Below are 26,115 nucleotides of genomic sequence, written 5' to 3' on the forward strand. Positions count from 1 at the left end.
TGTCTGAAGGATTCAGATGCCAGTATATGAAAGCAGTTTGTCTTTAAACAGGTTGAAACAAAACATCATTCCATAATCCTTCATTTACTTCTTTGTTCTGTGTGAACTCCCTCATTTATTAAGCTTTCAAACCAAGCTTTTTTTTTTTTTTTTTTTTTTTAGATTAGATTGCTTTGTACTGAAAACATTAGATAAATATGAAATATACCAAAATCCAAATGAATCAAAAGGAATGACATTTACCTCCAGCTGAAGGTCAGCAAGAACACTCAGTACATTGCCATGCTCCCAGAATTACCTTCTTAATTTCTAGTGTCTCTCTGCAACTCAACCTCCTCCCTTTTGTATCACCCTTTCTATTAGTTTAGTAATATGCTGTCATCCTGATTTTTCTTAATTTTGCTTGTGATATTACTTCTCCTTTTCCTCCTCCTATGGGAACAGATTTCTTCTGCCATATGCCCATTTAAACCTGATTGTACTGTCTGAACATCTTGTGTGCTTAGCCACAGCATCCCTTGGGGTTCAATTGAGGCAGAGTATGTATGTGACCTTTAAAGCCATGTCAATGTGAGACTCTCTCAGCACATGGGTCTTTAAAGCCTGGATGTCTATGCTTTATACTAACAAATTTGACCAGCATGCCTTTTTATGAGGATATCATCATTTTGGGCAAATTCCAGGTTCCATATTTTAAATCAGCATGTAGAACATTTTTAAAATCTCAATTTCCCAAAGGTCAAGTTCCAGTAGATTAAAAATGAAAAAATCAAAGCAGTTGTTATTTTACTTATTTATTCCAGCAGATTTGTAGTAGCAACTACTTGAACATGACTAATTGGCAATTTGCAAAGTGGACTGCTCTCAGTAGCAAAGTTTTAAGTAAATCAATGCTGTAACTGTTTCCTTATTATGACAATTCTTAAAAAGTGTGACAAGGTTGTTATGAGAAACAGTGAGAAGTCCCTACATTTCTGGGGATAATAGATTTCGTATTTGTAGCCTAAGTAGTCTTTATTTTCACACTTGTTTTTGCACACACCAGAAATAGGATTCACTGTGCTGGGTAAACAGTGAGCTGCCCTAATAGTCTTGCCATAATAATGCTTTACTGTGCTGAAGTCTCACAAAATCTCTTTGGCTCAGTGAAAGCCGTTTCACAAACATCCGTAGTTTGGATCTTGTGTCGTGCCACAGCATCGCTGCTGAGCTTTGCTTTCCCAGAGAGTCTCTGACAGTTCAGCACATAAATTGTTCAAATTTCAGTGCATTGCTAATGTAGTTCTTAAATATAAAAACTCAGGTGTGTCACCAATACATATAAACCAAATTATTATAGCACTTGCCTTATGAGGCAACAATATGTGGGGTCTTAAGGGTATTTTGTTATGCAGCTGACTGGAGAGACTGAGAGAAAATGATTGATTTGTACTCTGAAGTAGAAAAAAAATGCTAAATTTCAATTAAAAGTGACAGTAGGTTCTAGTAACATAAGCAGAGCATACATTGTACATGTATTGAAATTAACCCTACATTACATAAGTACGTAACACAGGAAATTTAGTAGTAAAATGAAACATTTTAGGCTATGAAAATACATAATTATGACATCCATCCAAAGGATATTAACTTTGCTCAATAGTGCTATATATCATGCAATTGGATTCTGACTGTTAAGCATTTTAATTCATCAATTAAAGTCAGGCATTTCAGTATTCATCTTTCAGCTTAGCTTGGTTAGTTACTTTATAAAATATAGGTACATGACCATTTTGTTACTTTCTAATCCTTCATTAAATGAGAATTCCTTATCTAAAAGCTCTCAGTTTTGAAATATTTCTCAACATAGAACTGGTCCAAAATCTAAGTTTCACAGAGTTGAATGATTTCTGCTGAAAATGTAGTAAAGGAGAAGTGGATAGCTTTTAAACAGAAGACAAAACCAGCAGCTGGAATTGGCAAATATTGTAAGCTGGTTTTGATCCTTTCCTAAAGGGAGGATCTGGGAAGAGTAGTAGCCTTTGTGGTGCAGATTACAAACAAAATTAAATGCTAGGGGAATTGTCACTAATGTTCCTAAATCAGCAATCTTTTCAATGCTAATCACTTTCTGAATCTGATTATAGCATATTTCTGTCCGATGAAGAATTCTATTGATTTGTCTCTTTGGAAGCAATTTTTGTGGATTTTGGGGATTCTCGAGCGGAGGAGCTTGAGCAGCGAGTAAATCTTTTGGGAGGGGTAGGTTTTGTAGACTCATAATGGGTGACAGTGTGAAGCTTATGTGTGGGCTGTTTGCCCTATTTAGCTACTGTTAAACTCAGAATTCCTGGATATACCATCAAGTTGGAATAAAAGTACCACCTTCCCCTGCAAACACTATTATTTGTTTTGGTCTCCTACAAAACCTTTGAGCTGCATTTTTTCTCATGCATATTCATTCATAATGGACAGTATTTGTTATTGCCTTGGGACAAAAAAGGGCATCAAAGTTTGCGTTTTCACAGAGAACAACTAACAGGAAAGACAAACACCTCTTGCTTTAGGAGAACCTCCAGGCACAAACTCACCAGAGCACAACTGCAGGTGATTTATAGGTGTGTGTAGGGGTGAGGGATGGGTGTCTCATGTCACTTGTGCAACAGGCTTGTCATGGAGGGGAACCCCAGAGTGAGTGGCTCTTTTCCTTCTCAGCTTGTTGGCAGAACTTCAGGGGGATTTTGGGGCAAACAAAAACCGCTTATGAGTGGGCAAGGATCCCACCCCTGCATTTAAGTGATAACACAACTGAGTGACTGCATCTGCATCAGAGGGGAGTATGCTTATGTTGCTAATACTGGCTCACAGCTATACTTTGATTTTACTTGCTGTCTAGATGATGAGCTACAGTTAAGATTTTTTTTTCAGCTATTATATTATATTTTTATTTGATAGTAAATCAAAAGTATGCTGCCTTTTAATTAATACTATATTCTCCTACATAAAATCTTCTGGTGTAAAGAAAGGTTAGCTAGAAGGTCAAGGGCCAGAGAGAAAGATAGTAGCTTGTAGTCTGAATTAATCTAAAAAAAAAAAGGAAATAGATTTTTTTAGAGAAGAGAATAGTATGAATCTGAATTGGATCAGGCCCAATATCCTTCTGAGGAAGAAATAAAGGGCTTGAACCTTCTCCCACTGAGAGCAATTACAAACCTGCAGTTTACTATAATAGCTGTGTGTGATAGGGGCATAATAAATTTAAGGTCTGAGATAATCAAGAAGGACTGTGTAATCTTCAGCTAATGCTTCTGAAAGATGCTCTAGTAAAATGCTAGGTAGGGAGAGCCCTACACTACTACTCTGTTATCAGAAGAAATAAGTTTAAGCCACTTGCTTGCTGCACTTGGCTATAACTGTTCCTATGAGCCTGGTTTTAATTTGACAGTGATTTAGAATGAAAAAGTTTTGAAAATAAAATCTATGTAATGATGACTGTGAATACTGTAACTGTGAGAGGGTCGGGAGTATGAGGGGAGAAGGAAGAATTTTTTCAAAGATACCTGTTTGATTTTCTGTATAGTGCATAAGAAGGTTCAAAGGCCATTTTAGACAAAGGTTCCCAGAGGCCATTATAGACAAAGGTTCCCAGGTTGGTGTCCTGTTTTTGACAGAGGATGACAGGAGATGCTGGTGGAGCAGGGCACTCTCACAGTGAGCAGTCTCAGCCTCTAGCAATGTACAGCTGGGGCATTTCACATCAGTAATGTGCTCTTCAAGGGAAAGCTATTGTTATCCATTTAAATGTCTTCCTAAAATTCACCTGATTCAGAGCATTGCTTATTCAAAGGCATTTGCAAAATGTAAGACTCACTGAATCTAAGTGAGCTAAGTTGCTTTATAACTTTAGCTTCAATTGGATAGAAAAATTAGTTCTGAACCAAAGCACCACTGCAGCCATTACATATCTTTTTGCTGCCTTAGGTAGGATTTGACTCACAACTGCTGTGCCCCCTATTATTATCAATTCAAATTAACTGTGGCAGTGGCATTTGTTTTTCCTTTTCCTAAACTGGAAAACTTGTGTTGTTATAGCTTCAAGCTTCATCCCTTTGGTTGACTGCCCCTAGTTATACTTTAGCTAAAATTTAGATTTTGGATTTCAGAAGAGAAAACCTTTTTTTTTTTTTTTGTCCTACGGTTTGAATCCTTTAAAATATTAGTAGAACTGGATTGTAGAGTTTTGTCAGTATATTGTATGAGAGCAAAAATATTTACATAGCTTTTCTGCTGTCGAAAACATATTAACTACACAGAGTTACCTACCAGCAATAGGAGAGTCCTCTGAAAAGAAAATCTAGAAGTTATTTTAGCAGAGGCTATATTTTTTGCTAAACAAAATTTTTTCAGAAAACACATGTTAAAATGCCACTGAAGACTGTTAAATTTGAGTGAAAGGGTTACATAAATTCTTATGATTTTTTTTGATATTATTTTTGAAAAAAAATTCTTATAAATTATTTTTATGGTCTTTGTTTCCCCCTCTTATATTTTGCAGCTTTTATATTTAAATTGGTGTAATTTGTGAACATGAAAAAACATGTTGGATTTCTAGTGAACAGTTGATGGATAAGAAAAAGTAAAAAAAGTATTTCAGCTTATTCCAGATAAAGACATTGATGTCCTAAGTTAACGGTGAGCTAATGTGCTTTAAATTTCAAAGCTGAAACACATATGAGGTTGTATGTGGAAACACTGCTGTGGATGTGAGTAGTATAAATGGGTTTTAACTTACTGTGTTTCATGCAAGTTCTGTAAACACCTGGCTAATGGGTATGCACTAATCCTGCTCTCCTAATAACAATTACATTTTACTTTGAAAGTGAAATGATGCATATGAAACCATGCATTATATGTCATAAATATATATATCAATTTTCATGTACATCAGTTTTTGAATGGTCATTTCTCATTAAATTTTCTGAAAAGATTTGGTTTATTCATACATTTATTTAGCATATGCATTTGTATGAATCAGGATTTTATCTGCAGACTGAGAGTCTCCAGTGCTTAAGGGAAATACTGACAGCTGAATGCCTAAACCTGTTTCTGGTTAAATGTTATCCTTGGTTGTCTTCAGGAGCACAGACTTTGCAGCCAATATTTTTTCTACAGTTTTCTTAGTTTGTGCATCATATTTTCCTCATCCTTCCCCAGACACAGCAAAAATGGGCTCTGTTTTATAAACACAGTAGTCAGCAATTCCTAGAAAAGTGAATATTTATTTTAAAAAGGAAAATCCTACAAGAGAATTATTAAAAATTCAGAAGTTTCTAATTTTCTATTAATAACTGGAAAACAGAGGTTTTTCCATTGTCTGTGGTGTTATAACTGAGCACAGCTAGAATGTTATTTCTTTGGCGTATTGCTCTGGACCTTTGGGGTATGATATAAGGCACAGAGCATTCAGAGCACTGCAGCAGCTTTCTGCTTACTGAATAACCAGGGGAAATAGCTGTAGAATGGAGTCAAGGAGAATGATGGTCAGCAATAATTCTGACTGCACAGTTTTTCATTGGCAAATGTCAGATTGCTGTAACCCCAGGATGCCTTAACTGTGATGAGTTTCTGGTCACATACCCCAGCCTGTACCCCAGAAAAACCAACAGCTCAGTGCTTAGAGGCGGGCAAGAAATGTAGCTCTCTGAAGTGACCCCTGAGCCTTTTTTTCATGGGCCTCTCACTTCCCTGAATGGAAATTTTTCTTCAGGAATCAGGGAGAAAAATAGGGACTTTATATAATGAAGAACTCCATAGTAGGTAGAAGATTATGACTGGTACTACCTTTCCAGTTAATATGTTATTGCTTACACAAAATGAAGTTATTCCAACAAGGGAGATGGATAGCACTTATCCCAGAATACCCCTGTACTAGCAATTCAGACATTCAAAGGATGGTAGAAGATTAAGATTTAATATCCAACCTGTATCTGACTTCTTGATGCCTCAAATACAGGTTTTCCCATGGTGTGCTGCCTTTTTCTTTTCTTTTGTATGAATAATATTCCAAGTATATTAGTGGTGCTGAGAAATACAGAGCCTGTGTTGCTCTGTGCCTGGTTTTTGGTGTCAGCCCCGCAAGGCACAGGTGTCTGTACAGCACAGCTGCTCTTGTAGATGCTCAGATGGCCAGACCTTGTTTCCCTGATTTCCCCAGACATAACAATAAGAGAAGAAAACTGCCAATAGTACAATTAAACAAAGAAATGCCTGCCCTGCCACCCTTGTATTATCTCCTGCATTACTGGGTAGTTTGCTCTGTGGTACCATTGGAGGCATGTGGACCCCTGGCCACTGCAGGGGTGGCCAGCACCACTCTTGCTGGAAGATCACCTCATAGTAGATGTGCCTGATACAGATCTTGGCCATCTTTGTCTCTTGAAGCTGTTGCCTGTCTGAGATCTGAAATAGGGCAGATTTGGACCTGCCTGTCATCCTCTTCAGTGGAGATAAGGTGTCTGATTCCCACAGCAGGGTTTTTTAACCTTAGGTCAGGCATCTGTCCTTCTTATGTCCCTAATGTCTCTTTACAGAGATCAGGACATAAAGATGGCCTCTTTCCACTTAGCATCCTGTCAGCATTAGATGTTGCCTTTGGTAAATCAGGGTATGTAACTCTGAACAGCTTTCCAGGTGTTTGTTTTATCTTGGGAAAACTGGCCTTTTCTAATTTTTAGGAACCAGCTCTGAGGAAAGATGGTGACAGGTGCTGAGAGAACCCTGTAAAGACAACCAAAGCACAGATGGTGGGACCTTCTGCTTCTGTCTCCTTCCATGCCTGCTCAACTCCCGCAGAGTCTGCAGGCATTAGTTTCACCCTGCATCCATGTGAGTGAGCAGTGGGGCACTCTTCATCTCTCTGATATGCTGGGTGTGTGTTTTGAGGACCACACTATTCCATGTAGGGCTGTTTTGTATGTCAGGCTCCAATAGTGCAGGCCCATATAGTATCTGCATTATTGATGCAAAGTTGGGCTGTGCTTGGCTTGCCTTTTGCTCAGAGAAGGGTGTTTTTAAGTACCACCTTCATTCAATTGGGGTTTTCTTTCTTCTGTACATTTGGCTTCTTAGCTGCAAATGACAGCGCTGAGGAGTAAAAGCCTCTAAATAACAGAGCAGCCAAATCAAGCTCTCATGCTAGAGCTACCATCAGTTTGTCTCCATCTACAGAATGGGGATGGTTTGGAATTCTTAATACTGATATCACAGGAGCATTAGTTCCTGCCCTCAATAAAAGAACGCTTGAAAAGACCCTTGAAAGGATTTCTCTGTACTGCTTTTAACAAATCTGGTTAGTGGAGGCAGAGTTTACCCCCGTATGTTTTCCCAAACTGCAGTACACCAAGTGGGGATCTGTTGGCAGAGTCTGTCAGTGAACTCTGTGCCTTTCCAGCAGCCCCTGAGAACAGTGAACATGGACATCAATGAAGCAGGCCTGGTTTACTGCTGCTGGGGGCCAGCCCAGCACCCATCGCTTTTTACCCTGTGGGTAATGGCAAAGTAATTCCACAGGAAAGGATCACAACTGGATCTCAGCTTTTGTATTCGGGGGTGGGGGGATGTTTGCATTTCATTAGTGTTAAGTTTGCTATTTCCAAGGATTGGGAAGAAACATCTCTTCCCTCTTTTCTAGAATATAGAGTGATGTTTACTTTCTCATTTTGAAATTTTCGCATCTTGTGTAACAGCTGTGCTAGGGCAGGACTCGCTCTCTGCTGAACTGCTGCTTTTTTTCCTTTGGCCTTTGTTAAAATTTCTGATAAATAACAGACTGTCTACAGCTGTTCAAATGATGTTGCTTTTTCTAAGTGTCACTTCGGTGTTCATTCCCACCAATGTAGGCTTTGCTTTAGAAGGTAAATAAGGGAGAAATAGGGCTTGCTGTTGAGTAAAATTGAACATGTGGGCAGTGGGAAAAGAATCTGAAATGTGAATTGCCCAAGCCTGCAGAAGCCATCCACCTCCAGCTGTGATGGAGACACTGTAACATCTTGGCAACATTGCTGTGTGCAATTTTCTTTAAATAACTAGTGGGTTTTTTGTTTGCTGCAGTTGGTGCAATTTCTTCACATTTTCTCATTTGAAGGTAATCTGCTTCTAAGAAGTGATTAGTGTGATTTGTACATGGAGGGCTTTGCTGGGCTTTGAATTTTTGCTGTGGCATTAGTTATACCAGTGCTATTGGGATCACCACTGTAATAAATAATGAGAAGATAATATGTGTGACTTAATAGTATACTAATCTATTGTTGTAAAGATAACTTGTATAATTTATATTAATTCATGATTTAATTTATCTGGAAGCTTGCTCTAAGAACTTTATAAAATCACTGTTCTTTAATAAATGCAACTTTTGAACAAGGATTTTATTTTTTACATGCTGTATCTCTCCTTTACACAGCAGTTGCTCTGTTCATTTTTTGTTCTTAACCCTTATGTACAGATCTCTCTAAGAAACTGAAGGGCAAATTTTGATCTGGATTTGAAAAACGTATCAACAATTTTGAAGAAACAATATGAGTGCAAAGTTTTATCTCTGTTTGAGGTTAGAAATTGAATTTCTATATTAATATTTAGGTGAGGCAAATATTAGATTAATTTGATTTATTTCTGGTTGCAAACTTCTTCTAAAGACAGAAATATATAACTTATAATTCCAAAGAGAAAGGAAAGGGAATGAACTGAAGTAACTCAACTCTGTCCTTTCCACAGCTGAGGACACAAAGTAATAATTGTTGCTTAGCTCAATTATCACACAAAAAACCAGCAAGTCATTCATTTCCACATGAAAAAGCATAAAAATAGGGTTTCTGTAAGACTAATTGGAAGGTTTAATATGAGAATGTCAATGTGAGGGTTTCCTTTTAAAGGTGTTAGGTCTGCTTGTGTTGGAATTGGTCTTGGTTTTGTTCAAGCATAGCTAGAGTAAACCTGTAGCAATTAAATAAATGGAGAGCCAGTGCCATTGTTTAAACAATTTTTTTGACAAATATGACAGTCCAGAACCTCAGCTGCTCTAGTATTTGAAAACCTTTCTCAAGGTTTTTATCATTGTAGCAATTTACATCCTATATAAGCCAAATGTGTTGGTTCCAGTATAGTACCAGCACTTGCTGAGGGACAGTAGATCCAATGGTCCTGTAATTTACACAGTTGTTCTTTAAATACAGGATGCTGGCTTACAGCAGTGCTGCAAGACAGATAGATATAATTTAGTTGTTAGACATCAAATTCTGGTACTTTTGGAAAGAAGCTGGGTTTGTCAGTTACAGGGAGATCTCCAAAAGGAATTTGAGAATTTTGTGAGCATGTGCTTCAGGTTTGCTCAACATTTTGAGGCAAGTGTAAATCACTTCTAAGTAAGCTGTGACGAATGAAATGTTCCTAATTACAAGCTGCTAGCCAATCTTTACACTATTTTTGCCTTAGCACTACTTAAATTTCTACAGCATATTTTATAGACAAGAAAGTGTGACTAAATACCTGCAACATCAGTAGACTCATGTAGGAAAAACAGTAAGAAGAAGCAGAACTAATTCCTCTGGTTGAATATATTAAATATTTATTGGATTATAGGTGATAAATTGCGAATCTCAGGCCAAATCTGGGTAATCAGCCACTTCAGGCACTTTCTACCAGCTTGGCAGAGAGGCCAGGGACTTAATAGAGGTAGAGTGTGAACTACACTCAGGTTTCCTGAGATAGCTCAATTTCTTGAGGTTTATGGGCAAAATTGTGACTAATGAGAAATGCGTGTCCCGCTGGAGCACAGCTGCTGGTGCTCACTGGATGAGTGAAGACCTGCAGGCCATTTTTTAGTTGCAAGTGTTTTAATAGTGTCAAACACTGGATTTTTAATCAGCTTTTCAAATAGCATCAAAAACAAACATGCAAATTGCTGATCTTGGTTGATCTTGGGACCCATTTTTCTGCAACAGCTGGGGCCATCTTAGAAGAAAGCAAAAATAACAATGCGATAAAAGAGTTTCTCTAGACCTTTGTAGCTGGTGAGAGAGGATGTTCAGTTTAACCCACATAGTGGCCATAATGCACAAACAGCAGGGCTCTGTGTGCTATTTTCTGATGTGTGGTTCAGGAGGCTGACCACCAGCTGCTGCTCATGGGGTGGGACAGCCACACTCCGAGCGTTGGGCAGATACACATCTAGGCCTCCTCCGCCAGGAGACAAAGATGTGTGGCTGCAGCACCCGCTGAACCTATCTCTGATGCTGCTCTTGCTCATCTCTAACAGTTGTACTGAGGCCCTACATCTGCAACAAACAGGATTTTTGGTTCAATATTTAAATGTCTTTGAAATGGGGCTATCATGCAAAGAGGAACTAGGGCTGTTCACTGTGTTCATGCAAAAGGGTACTTGGAGAATTGGAAGATTTTCTATGTTTAGTGGGTCACTTATTCACTTTATTATGGATATATCATATTTGTATCATAGAGTCACTTTATTAGCTGACATACCAACCCTGTTCAGTCTCAATAAATTGTAGTCTGTTTTGAAAGCAGAAATGAAGCCAGGAATATCAGCAGTGGTAAGAATCAGACAGGGCTTTACTGTGTCAAAGCTGGTGTTGTCTGACATTTCACCTTGAACTGCCTGGTGAGAATTTTAAATGTGGACATATTAGTCAGCATCATGGTTATGGTATGCTGCATTTTTATTGCCATTTTTTTTTCATGAAAAGTGGCTTTTCTGTACCTACAACAAGCATTCATTCCTCATGTATACCATGTGGCTACAAATATTGTATTTGGAGACTGTATTTTTAACAAATAATTTACTTTTTGTAATAGGTGCAGTAGGTAGAGAAGATCTGCTTGGTCAGGCAGTCCTTTGCTTTTACACAGAGGTATTCTACCTTTTGCAGCTGAATCATAGTATTTGCTTGTGTGTTCAAGTGAAATGCCCTAGGCAGGATTTCTATACCCAGAATTAGAATTTAGGGATTCCTCAATATCATTATTTTTTCACTTGTTTTTTAAACCATTTCCTAAAATCCTGTTTAAAAAAAGAAAAGGAAACAAAACCCAACCATCCCCCCAACCTTTACTGCGCTAATATTTGTGGAAGAAAAGCTGCAAAAACACTTTGTGCAGAGCATATGAAAGGGAAATGGTTTTAATTTTTAACCATAATATTTTACTTTCCTGAAATTTGTCTTCTCTCTTGGAGGTTTGTAGAAGGAAAGAGAATCTGTAACCCCCTATGCCAGCATTATTTGGAATATCTTCTATATTTTCTATAATTACAAATGTCTTTGATGCATTGAAGAAAGAATTTATTGGAACAATATGTTCAGTTAAATTATGAATATTTTGGCTTGTGCCATATCCTAATTCTGTTTTATTTACCTATTTTTTCATGCATACAACATTCCTATTAACTTCTGATGTCATTATATTCCCTGCTTCCCACAGGAGAATAGGCTTTTCTTACCTCTTTTCATTACAGCAGTGAGTAAAACGTGCTAAAAATGTATGTGTGTGTGTGTGTGTGTGTGTGTGTGTGTGGTGTCCAGTGTTTACACTTTCAGTGGACATTTCACTCCCAGCCTTTTCCATCCTCAATGCTTTATGTGGTCAGCTGTGGCTCTGCAAACCTGGCCAGCGCCCTGTGGGAAGGCATGAATAGCCCTTGTTGTGCAGCACACCTGTGTTCTGTGCACAGCTGTTTGGTTCACAACAGGGTTGCTGTTAGCATTTATGAAACGTTTTCACACCACCCACCCACTATCCACTGGCTTATAACATTTGCTGGCACTTCTGTCCGGCTTGAACTTTTTTTTTTAATTTAAAGGACACCAGGATACTTTATGCATAGGAAGAACAAGCCAAATTGGCACGGCATGTTATTAAAAATATTCCCTCTCTCCTGTGTCAAAGATTGCTCTTTTTCTGTCTGTAGTAAATCTCCAACTATAAGAAAAAAGTGTTGCTATTTATTTTGCTATTTTTATATAGTTTGCTATTTTAATTTTTTTCCCTAGTTATCAGACAGTTTTGTGCTGGCTAGAATTTAAAGAAGCTGGAACATTACTTTGTCTTTTTCTGCATATTATTGGAGATGCAGAGTCACCCATCTTGTTTTATATTTTCTCTGTATATTACATTAAGAAGTTGAGATACTGAGCAATAAAAGTCTGCCAATGTAGCACATTTTTAAACCCCCAGAACTGATTGGATGGTTAACTTTAACTCTTCTGAGAGGAAGAAGGCTAAAAGCTCACTTTCCTAGTACTCAAGCCTTCAAAACGGAAAACTGAACTAAAAGAAAAAAAACTAAATACAAAATGAGGTGGCTAAGTGAAGCAGGTGCTCCATATGGAGGGGAAGAAAGGCAAATTAATGTACAAACTGCTTCACTTCTATAGGAGAATGCTATTTAAATACGTAGACTGGGAAGACAGCTGAACTCTTCTGTGCAGTTTTATCAGCTGTGTTTTGTATTTCTCCATGACACAGTATGTGGCTCTTTTCTGAAAGCAGGACAATGTGTTTTGACAGCCCTTGGCAGGGAGAGCAACAGTGAGAAAAGCAAACCAAAGTGATTCAAATTAACACGAGCTGGCTGTTGTGAAGCTGGTCCGTCCAAAGCATTTCCCATGAACAGAGAACCTCAGATATTTTAAGATTCAACATAGTGAACTGGGTTAGAAGCACTGTGCTGGTGCTGCCCACCATGCTTCCACCTATGGAGAACTCCACTTTCCTTTGGTAAGGAATTCTGCAGGGGCATTTAGCTCTAGACCTGTTTGACAAGGTAAACAGGTCTCATATTGATCTCTATGTAGGGCCTGCAGGGGAAACAGCATCAAGCAGGAAGGCAAATCTCAATTAAATTGCTTTGGGTAACCTTGACCATTTCATTAGGGGATGGCTTCCATGGGAATTTGTTTATTTTGCCATAACTGTGGATGGTTTTTATTTTTTAAACCTTTTAATGCTGATCATAAGGAAAAATATTGAGAATTTCCTATGCTTTGTTTTCTAAACACTTCTAATTCAAAAGAGGAAAAAGTCTTAGAATCAAATATTTTCTGCTCAAGCTAGAGCAATTTCCGTGAGGTTCAGTCCTGCTGACTTTATTCAAATATGACTGGTTTGAGGAATTCAAAGAGGTCTAGAAAAGAAAATTGTTTAAAGTGCATCAAAGTTGAAAAATCTGTTTTTTGTAATTCATGTTCACTTTTGGCCTTGCAGGACAATCTTTTCCTTTCATATTCCTTTGCTGATGGTAAGAACATGTTATTTTTTGAGAAGCACAGTCCTATGACCCATCTCTCCATTTTGTGCACCACAAAGTTACTTCCCTGCACGTTCTGACTTCCTAAGAATACTCCTTTTATTTAAGATCCTTTCCATTTTGCTTCTCTTCTGAAGAGGCAGTCGCCTTCTCCCAGCTCACCACCAAATAAACCTTAATTTAGATAATTCAAAGTATCTACTGTTTTCTTCTTATTTCCATACCTACCCACATTCTACTTCTCATATCCAGTGCCTTCCCACTCTCATTTCCAGCTGGAAGACATCCTCTTCCCATTACAGTAAAACTCCCTTAAGAGTTATGAGGAGGAAATTAACCCTTCCACCAGTACCTCAGACCTTTATGGTCTGTAATAGATTTTATCTGCACTGGGCCCTGTTAAGAAGAAATTGTTGCAGATGCAAGAAATTAAGTGATTTGCCCAAGGTCATTAAGAAAGTTAATGGATAAATTAAGAGCAAATCTCGTGGATCCTAATTTGGGCTGTGGAAGCTGTATTAGCAATGGTGAGGAGGGTAGAAAGTCCAGGCAGATGATTTGCACTTACAGCCAAATATGACACAAATAGAGGCAACCCCAATTCCCGATGAGGAGAGGCGGGAGAGTGGGACATAATTCAAGCTATTCAGATTTTGCTATTTAGCATTTGCCGATCACTAATGTGATATTTGCAAAGTATAATATTTTCTAACAGCTGTAAGAACAAGAGAGCCTAAAATTTCTCCCTATACATAATATCCATGAAATTGCATTGAATATTGTAATGATGTGTTATGCTGCCATTAGCTCCCCGTGAATACCTAATTTGGAAGGTTAATGAAATTGACAAATGTGTGTACTGTATGTGCATTGTCAGTACTAGTTAATGGCAACTCTCACATTTTTATTTGGAAAATTATATAAAACTGAAAGTGACAATTACTGTAACTTCATCTTTTTTGGAATCTAGCAGAGTGTGCAGTTTATTTAAATAGGGTTGTATGTGTTTTAAATTTGTATACCATCATATGAAGTCCTTTGCTCATCATGTGATTATATACTTAATTTTTGTATGAATGAATGCAAGTATTATGGTCTTTTACAGCATATTGGGCCATTTTTTTTGGCTTTTTTTGTGTATTCCACACTAAAATACCATAATTCCTTGTCCTTCTGTTGGCTCAACAGTGCTTGATTACAAAACTTGTGCCATTTAATTCAAAGAGACATCACACATTCAAAATGAATTTCCCCAGGCAAAGAAAGTATGCTAGAGCACAATGAAAGAGTATGCTCTTGTATTTTCTGAACATGACTGAGCACCAACAAGGTCACTAGCAGCTGCTTCCATGTATGAATTTGATGAGATCCTTGAAGTTTGGCCCCTAGTTATTTCTGTGGCTTTAGAGAGTGCTTCTTTAGGTCAAGGTGTATAGAGTCCAATTTGATTTCTTCTTTTGGCTTAAAGCTGTTCAGTTAGACAGTTTCACATAGTGAATGATCCCTTATGGTCCTGGAGATCTCAGTTTCATCTCCTGGGAAGAGAGAAGAGACATTATGGTAATCCTCTCTGATGCACCACAGAATGGATAAGGTTGCCACATCCAAGCCTTGCAGACTAGAAAAGAGTGTATGCATGGAGTAATTGCTGTACAGCCCACTTCCCCTGTAACTTAATTTTTGTGCATCTCTTCAACTCCTTGTGGAGTTTCTTCTGCGGAAGCAGGTGTCGCAGAGGAGGGTGGCTGCCCTGAGGAGACCATATGTGTCACTTCCAAGAACAAAGCAGTCTTTTAAACCCAGCACTATATTGAGCCTGTGAGTCATGAATCTTTAGATCAATAACCAAAATGTTTTTAAATGTGGGGGCAGCCCCAAACAGGGTGACTCAGCACCACAGCTCCACATTCAGCAGGCCTTGGTGCAGGGTCTGGTTTCAGATGACTGGTCTCTGGAGCGGGCTGGCTGATGTGTGGGGGCTGAGGTGCTGATGCAGGCACAGCTGAGCGGGGTTTGCTTTTTGATACTCAGTACACCTGCTCTGGGTCAGCTTCAGGCAGGAGCTGTGCTCCCTGGGTGTCCAAGGGTTGCCTGAAAGTCAGTGTCCCATCTGACTCTCTGGTATTTTTTATAAGGTGACTTGGAGTTGCCGAGGCTTAAGACATTCTTAGGCTTAGATTCTGCTCTGGCTTTCCCCCCTTTATTCATGTTGTATTATAAATATATGTCAGAATCTACTGGAAGAATACATCTATTTAAATCCTCTCTTGCAGGTGCCATGGATTTCTGTAGCCTAAATATCCTGAAAACTGTCCAACACTTGTCCTTCTCACACTTGACAGCAAGGACTCTTTCTGCTTTTCCTCCAGGCCTGGTGGCCATGTCACATGGGGCTCAAGGTAATGTTCAGGGAGAAGCTGGAGTGCATTAATCATCCCACAGACCTCTACCCCAAAAGCACAGATCATGCTTTAATGTTAGCATCAGCTGTGATTGTCTATCTATATGCAGATTTGAAATAAGAAATTTGGAGCCTGGAAAAGCTTCACACTGAGATTTGTCTTGATAAGTAGGAGTGTTTTGCTCCTCTGTGGATTAATGATTTATTGATAGCTCAGTAAAGGATAAGAGATATTTGCACCTGGCCTATTGAAGGGAAATTTGCATTTGAAAATGTTAGGCCAGTAAATAATCCAGGGAGATGACATTGAAGCCAACACCTGAATGAAGGAGGGGAGATGAATTTGAATGAACCTTCATGCAAAACTCCAAGAAGGAGTACAGGGTTTTAAGTTAACCTTCTTCCTTGGCTGTGAGGTCCCTTCTGCAAATATATATTTGTAGTGGAGGGTGTACACCAGCTCTGAGACACTGTCCCCGTGGGTCAGATGTGGCTTAGATCTTGTTTGGCAGTTAGATGCAAAGTGAGACAAGAAGGAAAGAGATGATGGTGGGGCCTCTTGGACTTGATTTTAGAGAAAGTTTTCTTTCCTTTTGCAAGCCATATGTTAAAAATCTCTACAACTCTGTTGCTTATTTTGGATTTTATAAATAAGTATTTTTCCTTGCTTTTGACTTGGCTTGTGCTGAGGATGATTTCTAATGTTGGCTAGCATAAAAAACCTATTCTGAAAACTGGAATATGGGCACAATGTAGTAACATCTAAGTCCTCATGATCTCCCATATCAACGGAAATTGCCAACTATGCATACTGTGGGACAGAAAAGCAGCTATTAAAGCAGGAAAACTATACTAATGTAAAATATTTTGTTGATCAGCACAAGGCAGGGGGGTCTTGTGCACACACAGAGGGACAAAAAGGGCATTTAACCTCAAGTTTTGTGTTCCTTTCCAGGGCTTTGGGGGAGCACAGAAAAAACAGTTGACATGCTCTAGCTTTACTTGAAGAGCTCTGCCTCTTGTATATAGCAAGATATTTGGTAACTCCTGCAAGCCTGAGCATATTTGATAGGCATATGCATTCTTCTGTTCTTTTCTGACCAATATGTTTCTGTACTATGTGTCTGCAAGAGGGAGATAGATAAAATTTCTGATGATGGATCAGATTTCTTTCAAGGCCGGGAACTAAAGTTACGTACTCTTAACTCATTAAATTGAAAGAACTTAGAGAAAGAAAGTTTCAAGAAACAAGGGATTGTTTCAAATTAAATGATTTTTCCTCATAAAATGTAATAGGGTCACCAATTCTTTTTCAGCTTTTTGGCATTTCAAGCAGAAGTGGAAGAAGTTTAATGGTGAGTAATACTGAGAGATGATGCTGCAAGGACACAATAGGGAATGGGCCCAGAAGTAGCAGGGGACTCCCTAGGCTGGGAATGAAAGAGTTTTGCCATCCAGGGCTTGTCCCATCACCTCTAGTAGTGATTCCTTCTAGGAAGCTTATTCCCACCCTAAGGGTAGCATGTGTGGAGCCCTGACTCCTCAAAGACCACTGACTTTGTCAACAGCTAAGATGCCACCAAGAGAAAGGAAACCTCTCTAGAAGAATGATCATTTTCATTAAAACAAAAAAAACCCAAAAACCTGCTGGAAATCTGGATACAAGCAGAGAGTGTCTACGCAGGGCAATAGGAAAAAATGAGTGAGTAACATAGCAGAAAATTCTCTTAATATCTGTGGAACAAAACAGAGGTTCCATCTATCAAACAATTGTGGAAAATTATTGATTCATTATGATGTATTTCAACATTCAGTGAAAAAACTCTCACTGACCTCAGAAGATGCCAAACTGAACTCAGTGAAGGATAAAAAATATGTCCTGGTCATTTAGCAGTAAATTTGGAGAATTAAGGTTTAACTTGCTTTCTAACAAAAAACACCAGGTATAACACACAAGAGTCAGAGAGTGGGTTTATTTTCTAATAAAACCCACCAGATATAACACACAGGGAACCATGTTATAACTCCCCTTTCCTCAGCTTGAAACACCATTAATGAATGTGTGAATGTGTGATACTTGAGGTGTAAGAAATGATACTACAGTAGAAGAGGCAAAAATTAGAGTTCACAGCCCTGGGAAGGGCAATTATTCTGTTGCTTCTTAAATGTATTTATTTCAGCATATTTTCATAAAATGACTGTACTAATGAAAAAAAAAAAAAGAGACAGGATGCAATTTCTCTGGCTGTGGTTAGTACAAGCCATAGTTCTGCCTATGTAGCTGTGTCCCAAGCTAGAAAAAAAACTGTGCTTTGCCACTCAAGAGCAAAGAGTCTTGATTAAAAAACTCGTGGTTTAACCTCTGGCTTGCTAACCTTTGGTTTTAAATGTAAGGGGGAAATACTTTGCCATTATAGTTTTATTGAATCAAGCAGACACAGACAAAAAACCAATGTTTTTTATGTGAATTTGTGTTGTGGTACTTTCTAAATGGGAGGTAAAAAGTGAAATATTGCTTCTATCTGAGATTGGGGCCAGACATCCTACTAAATCTAACCTACCCAGATTTCTCTGCTAATCCTATGCTTTTGCATCTGATGAACTACAATTCAGGATATTTAGCTTTGTTCAGACACTGACAGTATGGAAGTTTTTGTGGCTTTCATGGGATTTCTGATCTTTTATCTATTCTTTGATTAAAGGTATGTTACTCATAATACCCAGCTTTCAAAATTTCCCCTATTTCTTCCATGGTTTGTCACAGTCAAACTGGAATTTCTGCCAGGTGGAAGTACTCTGCCCATTGTCTACTCCAAAATGGTTTAGACTATGTGGAATTAACTTTCCATTATCACAATCCAGGGTTAGCAGTGTCTTTCACAATCCCCTTGTCTTCCTTGTTCCCCTGGTAGAAAATCATCTTTCTGGATCATATATAAGGAATTCAGGTGTCACAGAGGTCAGAACAGAATTACCAAAGAGATAGAAGAGGCTAACAGCCCTCCCTGATGAGGTTCAAGTCCTTACCATAGTGTTGTATGTCACATCCTGCCTGAGCTGATGTCCAGTGTATAAAAGCTGGAAATAAATAACTGTACATATCCCAGTCTCTTTCTTTCCTATGAGGGCTCTGTGGGTTTAGTTCACTATGCTAGCCTTTGCTGAACTTCAAATTTGTTATTGTTTTCAGGACAATGATTGCTGTCAAGCCCTGCAGGGACAGGTTTCAAGTGGCAGCTATGTGGGATAAATGCAGTATGTGGAATACAGGGCCTGAGGGATGCTCAGCACCCAGCATTACAGGATTCTGCCTTTTTCTTGTCTTTGGTGAGTCTGCCTGGGTGAATGAGGCTTACCTGTGGGAGTTGTAAAGTATGTTGCTAAGTTTATTTTTGGTGTTTCTTTTAAAAATCTTCTGTGCCTGTTGCCAAACATAAGATGTTTGTTTTCAGACTCTAACTTCTCAGGTAAAGCTGTCATGTTTATTCTGACTCACTACATCAACACATAAACATGAGATTTTTGTTTACATTTATTACTCTTTGTGTATCTTTATATAGCCTGGAAATATTTTTGTCAAGGCTTTATTCATTTCCAGTGTATGAAAGAATGAGGGAAAAAAGTGCCACTACATAACCTAATCTCAGAAGTTGTATTTGAACAATATGTTGGCTGTGGCACAGGAGGATACAGTTAAACCTGAGGCAGGTTTGGGTTTACAGCTTCTGGTACAACTAACAACCTTAGCTTTGACCATCACTTGACATTAAAAATAATTTTCCACTTTTCAACATGAAAGCTGTGAGTCATCCCTGAAATGAGTATTGCCTGTGTGGTGCATTTGAGGAATGGTTTGGGGCAGGTTAACTTGGTTCTATAATCTATCATCCACTTTGCAGTGCTTTAATGTACTAACATTTTCACAGGCTGCAGACAGTGGCTCTCTGCTCAGATTAACCACAAGCTCATTCTGCTTCACCACAGTTTGACCTCTCTGATGTGAATGTGGCTACACATTAATGTGTTTGCAGACTGTGAATGTATATTTGGCTATAGATGTGTCAAGGCATGCATAGCACAGAAATTGTTTTTATTTTTAAATATGTTTGGTTTTGTCTGTGATCTGGCTGGTCGTTTATTCCTGGTAAATGATTTTTGTGGTGTCAGTCATTTGTGGAGTGCTGTTAAATATTGGTCCGTTGTTTTAAAAAAACCAGAAGACTATTTGTGGAGAGTGTTACAGAATCAGGTCAGAAAGACCTTGCCAGGTCATCTAGTCCTGCTCTGTTGCCTTAAGGTAGGTAGTCTGGACCAGTTAGTCCTCCCAATGTCATTTCTGGTATCTTGTCCTGCTCAGCATGCTGTGACTCCATCTTATCGGAAGGGACCTCTGTTTATTTCACAAAGGTGAGCCACAGGCTTGTGGAAACCAGATGAACCCTCCTGCTCCATCTCCTTGGCTAGGGACATAGAGAGGGGTAGAGCAGGCAGCAGAAAGTCAGGACTGAGCTGAATCTCTCATCTGAATGCTCTCAAGCATTCACATCCTCAGCTTGGGGTTGTAACTGCTGAGTTTGGATCCTTGCTTCTCACCTGCATCAGGTCCTTCACACTGACCTCAGCAGAGGCTGTTCTGAAGAGAGGAGCAAGCTGATCCTGCTGTCCACTGAATTAGTGAGTGCAAGTAGCCCCTATGACTGGCTAAATGACCAGATGTTTGAGGGAGACAGCAGTATGCCACAGGAATGCATGTTCTCACCTGAGGCACCAGCACTCAGTCTTTGCTGTGCACTGCAAGGTCAGCATCTCCAGAGGGTGATGGGATCTCTCAGCAGATCAGTGCTGGTGAGGGATGTGGTTACTTCCAAATGCTCTTGCGATTCTCTCCATCCTTAGTAACCTCTCCATACTGAAACGTGCTGAGCTGTTGTTGGCAGGAGGTTCTCCCAGTGAATGATGAGCAGGGGGAAAACCTGGCTGTCCATCTTGCCAGCCTGTCACAGAGTGCCAGTCAGGCTGTGTTCAGTTGCTGTGCTCTGCAGTGCCCAGCCCTACCAGGGTCTGCTGCCCCATGCTGGGGTGCGGGGCTGGGCTGAGGCCAAGGCCAGGCTTAAAGATGTACCCCTTAGACACTACCTTCTTATCCAGCCTGGTTTTAATTTTCATTGCTGTAGTTTCAAAGGAGCCTGTCCAAATGGTCAAAGAGCACTCCCAGGAGCTCCTTCAGGGGTTTATTTTTGAAGAACACTTTCTCATTCGCTTTGACACGAGACATGCAAAGGTAATGTGCTCCTCTCCCTTTATGTCTTTTTTTTTTTTCCCCTAGCGTGTAGGAACTTGTAATCGGTTTCATTGTGCAGATGAAAAACTATCTTGAGCAATCTCTATAAATGTCACAGGGATGTTTTTTTTCAAGTGTTTACTGAGAACATTTTATGTTTTAGTGTTTCTATCATAAATACCTTTTTGTTAATCTTTCACCCTCGCTAAATCTATTACAAGCTTTAATCAACCTTTCTAAGCAGTAATAAAATGTTATCAGCAGTTGGCAAAGATTACAAGTGACAGACCCTAATGTTTTCTAATGATTGTCATTATTTAGAATGTTGGTTGTAGTTTTACAGAAAAATAATTAGACCTATCACATATATTTGAAGAGAGGGGAGTGTAAGTCCTCAGATAGTTTACTCTCAAGAAGTCTAATTTGTAAATAATTACTTATAAAAGAAATAAACCAACAAGCTAGAGCTGAATGGAAATTCAAGATCTGTTTAGGCAAATGAAGGCAGAAGAGAACATGCTTTATGTTTAAAATGTAAGATATTCCCCAGATGAAAACATACAGTTCAAATCTTTCACCTACAGGTCAACAAGACCTGGAGTCTGAGTTTCTAAGCCTACAGCACCTTCTTTATCATCTTGCTACATTACTGCATTGTTACTCACATAAAAATAGGCTTTCTGAAACTCTTACTTTGTATTATGCAAATGATCTTTCCTTTTAGGAAACAGTCAATACTGTTTCACTTACATGACATGTTTCTGCAACTGGAGAAGTGAAAGGTGAGAATTTCTCGGTCTCCTTAAAGTTTAAAAATTTTGGGTGTGTTTCTTTAAATTGGTTTTATTTTGTTTTGTTTGGTTAGATTTGGTTTATAAGGGAATATCATCTAAGCACTATGTTATGAGTGAATTTCAGTGTTGAGGTACTCAAACAAGATACATTTCCACGAATTCTCAATGGTGTGACAATATTTTAGTTCTTACTGTCCTGATGCAGGTTGTTGCTGAATCCAGAGAAGATGCAGCCCTAGGCTTAGCACAAGCTAAGTTTGGTATGTGCTCCATGCATGGTGTTCAGTCAGCTGTCCCACACCTCCTGTCTCATCTCCCTATCCACCATGGTGCAGCAGCTTCCTGCCTCCAGGTTCTGTTCTGTCCCTGAAGCCAAAGAAGTTTTTACTGCACCCCTGGTGCATCCCTTGGGCTTTAAGAGGATCACAGCCAGGATCTATTCTTGGGCAGCAGTCCAATGGAGTCTTCTTCCTTTTTTGTTTTATCTTCTGTTGTACGACCCCCAGATGTGTGCCAGTAGAGAAAGGCCACCCACCTATGAAGCAGCACATCAAATACTCATAGTGAGTATATCTACAGTATATCTCCCAGATACTTGCTTGTGCCACAAAACTGAAATTCTCACCAGACCAGGCAGGGAATGTTTTATAGTTTAATGTTGTTTCATGCCCAGTGAATGTTCACTGCTGACCTGATTTCAGAGGGTGTAAAAAACATCTGTGCAGGTGTTTAGGTCTTATGGATGTGTTCCCAGAAGCAAGCAGACATGTAGACACACACACACACACACACACACACACACACACACACACTGCCCCCCCCCCCACTTCAATCCTTTAGGCTAAATGATCAGTTTAAGCACAAGTGTGGACCAAATCAGATTAGTGTAACTGAACTGGATCTTAGCTTTTCAGTCTCAGAACTCATCCAGTCTGCTTTTAAGCCTCAAAACTGAAACTCATTGCCCAAGTGCACCCTTTTCCCTGGCATCAGTTTTCCTATTGCTCAGCACGTGAATCATCTATGCACTCAAAATACACTTGCAAATGATTATTAATTTCTGTGTATTTTTTGAAAATCTTGGTTTATATCTTGTGGTGGGTTGGCCAATGTAGATGCTGACGCTTTATTCCTGTCATCACCTCTTAGGCATTTCTAGTGTTATGCTGACTGCTGTTTTTTGTCTCTAGTGATCTCTGTTTCTGCATATTCCAGAAACTTTCTTGTTTAACTCTGTTAACAAAGAAAGAATGAAATGTTTAAAAAATTAAGCTGATCTTAGCTCCTTAGTAAACACTAACTGGTACACTTTTTCTAAGCAAACTAGGCATTTTTAGGAATTAATTTATTTTTTCAAACTCTCCGTTACTCTGGAGAAGGATGGGCATCCTAAAGACATTATAAAGTAAGCAGAAAACCCAACTCAGAAGGATTGGCAGTGCTTAAAGCTAGCATTTGGATTATATCTGCAAGATGCAGCAGCAGTGTTTAAATGGGAAATTCCAGACTATAAATTCTTTTTCAGCTAGATTATATGCAGTACAAGTGTTGACTTTCAATTTATACCTTTGATATGACTCATTGAATGTTCTGATTCTTAGTTTATTTGTCCTGTCTTCAGCGAAATGGATTGAATATAGAGTTATCCAACCATGGTGCGTTGTCTCTGTGCCTCAGATGTTATATTGGTGAAATCTTAGTGTCTGGCACTATCTAAGAGGAGTATAAAAATTTGATTTGGTCTGCAGCCAGTTTTCCTCCCACTCTGGAACAATGATGGAACATCTGGAGAACACTATTCATTAACCCAAATCCTGAACACTTCACATAATACCTGATCCTGTAAGAATCTGCTTAGTTTTCCAGCCTGTGTAATTTGTGCTGGATGCAGCTAGAGCATATTTAGTCAAAGGACCTTGTCTCTTACATTTTTGAGCTTTTACGTGACATTATATTTTGTCATAATTGATGATAACAAGATTTCCATTTGTTTTCTGATTTTAAATGCCAGTTACATGCATGGTGGCTCACTCCGTTCTCTCTCCTCCAGAAATTTCTCTTTAGTTGTCATTTGTATTTTCAGATAGAGACCTTGGGGTTTTATTTTACCCAGGGTCTCAGCTGAAGCCATATGCCAAGAGGCCTCTTAACTTTCGTGAGGATGGATCTTGGAATATCAGACTGGCACCAGTGTGTGCCACTTTTATTGTTTTTCCTGCTTTCATAATCTCCCCTTCTCACAGTGGCAGATGCACACCAGTATTGTGGCTGTCAGAATAGCCATTTTCCTCCTGGGGTTTGATGCTGTGCTCTGGCCAGCTGCTGTGTGGTATACAAAAGGGATGCAGTTGGTACATCCCAAGGTTTGAATATCCCCTGTGATTTTACATTCTGTGCTTGCCTAAGAAAGGGATTGTGTTTGTGTCTTCTCATGACCTCAGCTCCTCAGCATGGATTTGACTTTTGATGAGACTAAATGAAGCTAAACTCCTTAACTCTTATTTTAAAATGACTGTCCTAATGCAAAACATGGGAGCTCATCTGTTTGTTATAGGAAAGGAGGAATGAAGCTGTGGTTAGAGCACTCTGGAACTCTTTTCTCCCTTTACAGTAAAGGTATGATCTGTGCTTGACCTTGTGCAATTCACACAGACTGAGATCCAGAAAACACTTATGCACCTAAATCCCACTGTGGGATTTAGCCACCTGGATAGGAGGAAGGCCCAAATTTTCAAAAACCTAAGGTTTTCAGAACACTTAATCTGCAAAATGAACATGGAAGCTCATAGTTTTCTTCAGTGGGCTGTCACGAGAACAGATACACCACATTTGTAACATGTAAGCCACTCATCTTTGTTAAGCCAAAATGCTGAATCAGAAGGATGTAAAAGTGTATGTTATCCCACCACCTGCCTTTTCTACTGATGTTTTCAAAATGTATCATTTGCTGGCAGGATTTGGCACAAATGGAAGAGGGTTTGGGACCAAACCTGAAAATTCTGTCTTTGCACTTTATCGATACAGCCTCCAAAGGCTTATATAAAAACAACTCAGATGTTTTTATAGAAACCACTTTTCAAGGCCTTGACATCTGCTGAAAGAGTTAAGGACATTAGCTGGGTGCCATAAAAATACTTAGTATCTTGCATCTTCAAAGCAATGTACAAATATTAACTAATTAATCTTCAAAATAGCCTTACCTCCACACCCCACAGTCAACCCTGATTAAAAAGTAAATATTCCTCATGCATATGTAATCAGGGCTCAGAACTTTATGCTCTAAGAGTGTAATTGATTTGTTTCTTGTTTGTGATTTTGACAAACAATTCAGAGTAGTTCAAAGGATGCAGGGCCAGAGGGAAGGTCAGTAGCAGTGTTCAGGTATGGAGTAAGAAGTACTTCCTCCCCAGATGTCATCAATATTTCTGGACTTCTGGACTTGTCTCTCTCATATCAATGTGAAAAGAAATATTTATTATATGAAATACTGTGCCTGGCAAGTCTGAACTACAGTGACAAGAATGGTACTTTAGTATACTTTGTTAGGTACCTAAATTTCAGCTTGCTATTGCTCTGTTTTTATTGGTATGCAGAAGTGCACCACAAGTCAGTCCACTTGCTTCAGTTCTTTCTTGAGAGTGGACCTGTCACTGGACCCATCCAGTTACAAAGTGTAATATTGAAATCAAATTGATGGCTAGTGCAATATTAGGGGAAATTTCTGTACTTATGTACGTATGTATTAATTCATCTCAGATGAGGTCGTGTCTCTTAAATTTGACCCTAATATTGCAGATGTTTCATCAAAATCGATTTGTCTTGTGCCACTGTGACAGTGACATTTAAAATAAAAGCACTTTGTGACCACTTAGTGAAAACTGTTCTCATCAGACCTGAATGCTGCTGCATGAGTGAGGCTCTTCAAAGAGCACTTGCTACTTTTAAATGTTTTGGTAGAATAGGGGTACACAAAATCCAATTGTGATAGTCATGTATTTACATCTGGATGTAAATCATGTATTTACATCTCAATAAATAAATACCAAAGATAGCCTTAAGCTGTGGCAGCAGAGGTTTGGATTGGACATCAAGAGGAATTTTTTCACTGAAAGGGTGGTCAAATATTGGAGGCTGCCCAGGGAGGTGGTGGAGTCAACACCCCTGGAAGTGATCAAGTAATGACTGGACTTATTCCTGTGGTTTAGTTGGCTTGGTGGTGTTTGGACAAAGGTTGGGCTTGATGGTCTTGGAGATCTCTTCCAACCTTAATGATTCCATGATTCTGTATGAGAATATGAATGTCAGGCCTGCAGCCACACCAGGCTTCCAAACTCTACATGTGGCA

The 26,115-nt window shown here is 39.1% G+C and overlaps 1 long non-coding RNA gene across 1 annotated transcript in view; it reads left to right on the plus strand.

Annotated features, from left to right (window-relative positions):
* LOC111925932 (uncharacterized) overlaps window positions 1-26,115 on the plus strand; it is a 215,878-nt gene that overhangs the window by 172,725 nt on the left and 17,038 nt on the right. The window contains exons 6-8 of the long non-coding RNA XR_015282770.1: window positions 15,568-15,693; window positions 17,012-17,050; window positions 18,886-19,022. This is a non-coding gene — a long non-coding RNA (uncharacterized LOC111925932). The remainder of the gene's footprint in view (window positions 1-15,567; window positions 15,694-17,011; window positions 17,051-18,885; window positions 19,023-26,115) is intronic.

This window comes from Cyanistes caeruleus, chromosome 2 (genome assembly GCF_971803275.1).
Source record: "Cyanistes caeruleus chromosome 2, bCyaCae1.hap1.1, whole genome shotgun sequence".
Lineage (NCBI taxonomy): Eukaryota > Metazoa > Chordata > Aves > Passeriformes > Paridae > Cyanistes > Cyanistes caeruleus.